Source organism: Lissotriton vulgaris, chromosome 3_1 (assembly GCF_964263255.1).
Source record: "Lissotriton vulgaris chromosome 3_1, aLisVul1.2, whole genome shotgun sequence".
NCBI classification, from domain to species: domain Eukaryota; kingdom Metazoa; phylum Chordata; class Amphibia; order Caudata; family Salamandridae; genus Lissotriton; species Lissotriton vulgaris.
Genome location: NC_141689.1, coordinates 589,654,888 through 589,658,717, shown reverse-complemented (window position 1 = coordinate 589,658,717; position 3,830 = coordinate 589,654,888).

The following is a 3,830-nucleotide window of genomic DNA, read 5'->3' as shown; positions in this document are numbered from 1 at the left end:
GAATGTATTTTCGAGGAGCGGAGCAGATAACTTGAAGGCAAAATACAGTCTTGGCAGGCAAGCAGGCCGAGCCGGGCACCGCTCGCCGCACAGGGAGTAGGGTAAGGGTCATGGATGCAGATCCAGGCTGCAGCTTTCAGAGGCAGAAGGCAGAAAGGGCTCGATGGCAGAAATCAGGGCCTAGCTCGCCAGAGCCAGGAAAACGTGAAAGTGCACCATGTAAAGACGGTGGCATGGCATACTTAGGAACTGAATATTCGACCCATTCATGGTGGATCTGAAAGAGGACATGTTAACGTTGGACGCAAATGTATTTGTGTCTTCATAGCTGGTTGTGGAGGGAACATACATGTACTTGAAACACGTACATGGAGCCGTTGGGGTCTACGTTAGGGGACACAATTGACCATAAAAATTCATATTACCTCAGTTGTTGCAAGGGAGACTGGGCCTACAGGTTGAGAAGATGGGGTAGTAGAATTGCATAGTTGAGCCGGGGCTAGATTAGCCATAATGGATTGTGGAAGGGGGGCAGCAATAGTCGCCAGGGGGGGTCCCGGGTTAGCTGGAAGGGTTAGGGGATTAGGAGGGGCAATGGAGGGGGGGTTAGACTCTGAGGGTCTACCCTGGAGGTTAGCCGAGGATTTCATACTACTTATTGTTCCCTCCAGGATAGTGAGTCTAATTTCAACTTTCTTAATGCTCTCGCTAATAGGCAGGAGCAGTGACCTAAGTAAAAATTCCAAATTCCCTAAAGGGGCAACCGGAAGTGAAGCATTAGGAAGATTATTCACAGTGGCATCAATCAGGTCGGTAGTGGTAGTACCCTTGACAGGGGGAGATTTACGCACATCAACTAATATCCTTTCAGCGATTGGGGGGGTTTGGGGGCTCTCCCAAAATCAGAGTGGGGGATTTTGGTTTTACCCTGGCCTCCCCTCGACTTCCTTCTACGTTTATTTGGAGGGGGACCATGTACCTCTGACACAACAACCTGCTTTGGCTTGGCTTTCCTACCTTTAGTTACAGGAGGGGGCTGGCTAATTAAATCAACAGTCACACAGCTAGGACTAAGGGGGGGGGGTGACACTAGGGACTTGCTCAATGGATATACTGGGGTTAGGAGTACAATCCCTCAGCAAAAGGGGGACGCCATCCTGGGATAATATCTCCTCGCTAATGTTAGAGGTACCTCCCTCTTGGGAAATAGAAATATCTGCAAGGGGCCTATTTTTCATGTTTTCAAAAGAGCGACGGCGCTCCGTTCGGCCAGGGAGGTTTCCTTGTCCCCATCACCCAAAGCCCGGGAAAAGTAATTGTCCAAGGTCCCGTTTTTGACTCCCCCTGGTTTCGTAGAAGTGCTCTCCGGGGCCGGGGAAGGCATGTTAGGAACCTATAACAACAAAACTAGAGCAAAAAAGGACCAACATACACACAACAGGCGAAAGAGAGTTGGCCCAGCCCAGCCTACTCTGGCCTACGAGGGCCTTAGAGGGCCCACCCTTTGCCTGGGCTTCGCCCCGAGCTTCGGCCGGCGCGTGTGCGTAGATGGGTGGGGCTATGTAGATAGGAGGGAGGGAGGGCGGGAAGAGTCGCAGGTGCGCTGGTGACCGAGGCGCTACTCCTGCTGGGACTCGCAGTCCCGCCCTCACAGACCAACACAGCCTTCAAAGCCTCCCCGTTCAATCCAGGCAAGATGCGGCGATGTTCAGCTTTTCCCCGTGGTAATGAGCACAGCCAAAGTCTCCAACACAGTCACAATGCTGCGAGCGGCTCCCGCAGAGCGGGGGCCGCGAGCTGTCTTTAAGCAGCAGGGGGAGGAGGGAGGAATGGCGGGAAGAGTCGCAGGTGCGCTGGTGACCGAGGCGCTACTCCTGCTGGGACTCGCAGTCCCGCCCTCACAGACCAACACAGCCTTCAAAGCCTCCCCGTTCAATCCAGGCAAGATGCGGCGATGTTCAGCTTTTCCCCGTGGTAATGAGCACAGCCAAAGTCTCCAACACAGTCACAAGGCTGCGAGCGGCACCCTTTCATGCTATCCAACTTTGACACGCATTTTATGAAAAACAAAGTGTGCAATCATCAATTTCATTAACCAATTTACAGTGACATGCACACAATGGATACTATTTTGCTTTTAGTTACTCATGACACAAACTCAAGTGTTAAAACTTTTGCATATTTATTTTGTATTCTACAATTGTAATTGCTACATTATTGTACCTTTTAGACTTTGAGTGTACTTTCTGACTAACATTTGTACTGTAATACACTTATTTTTCTGTAAAATGTCTAGTATTCAACCGCTACTGGCAATCCACCTATATCATGGGAGTTATGGCACAATTTATTTGAAGCTTATGTGGAGGTACTAGAGGATGGTGGGTGTACATCTGAAAGGAAGTTGTCATTCTTAAGACGTAGATGAGGAGTCATTGGTTTGAGAGTTCAAGAATTTACCACTGTTAAAGAATCCTGGAGCTATAGATGTTTACCAAATTGCAGTTATGCAATTATATGAATAGTAATGGCGGAAAATTAATATTGTACAAGAATTTTTTTTATTTTAATCCAGAGCCCAAAAAGAGGATGAAACAATTGATCAATGTGTAGCTCCTCTAAGAGGCTTGGCCTTCACATATAATTTTGAATGTATGACATACGTGCATGTTTTAAGAGGCAATGTTTTAATGAAAACTAAGTCTTAAAAAATGCAGGAAATGCCATAGTCTAGAGGGGAAATTATCTTAAGATCTGCTCTACATGCTGCAAGAAGTATTGAAGAAGTACAAAATGCATAGAAATAGCACGGAAGGATAGTGAAACTTGTGGAATGATAAATATAGTGACTAAAAGAGTGAAAGAAGTTAAGGATAAGTTTTAAAAAATGTATAGGAGAAAAAGTGGAGTATACAAGAAAGACATTGTTATAGATGTAGATCTAAATTTCCTTTAGCTAATGCTAAACATTGTCCAGCTTTAGATAACATTTAACAATAAAAAGGGCATGTCCATAGGGTATGCAAGAATATGGGTAAGAAGATCACCTACATTTTGGAGAATGACGATGAGACTGTCTTTGATGTGTAAGAGATGGTACTTAGATTGGAGGATGGTGGCAATGCCACCAAAAATTTCGTAGTAAAATTGCCAACTTGTAACTTGCTAATTTATGGTGTACAAGTAAATGCCATAGTTGATTCTTGCCCTTGGCACATCATAATATATAAAGCTTTATTTGACAGATTATGGCCTTATAGAAAATTATTGCAGCCTGATGTAGATTCTGATAGTTACACTCGGCAAATATATGGGGTTGGGATCTAAGATAGACAATGTGTTGCAGGCGGTGACGCAATTAAGTGTGTCCCTGGCGCAAATGCGCACAACACTGGAGGGACGAATTAATACGGTCACAAAGGACTTCACAATATTACATGCAGATCCTTGCAAGCTGGCTGAGAGCGTTGAAGAGATGGAGGCTGACATTGAGAACATCCTCCCCACCACCAAGGCATCTGTGGCTGAAGTGCAGACACTAGCAGAGAAAGTATGCATTCTGGAGAACAGGACTGAGGATGCGGAAGGGTGTTCCAGATGTAATAATGTACGGATCGTGGGCCTCCCAGAGGGAACGGAGGGACGAGATGCGGTCACTTACACAGAGACCTGGCTGAAGACTTTGATGGTACTTAACGCACTCTCCCCCTTTTTTGCCATAAAAAGGACACACAGAGTCCCAGCGGGGCAGCAGCAACCAGGAGCTGGACCCAGTCCGTTCCTAATTCAACTCCTGAAATACAAAGATCGAAATGCGATATTGCAGGAAC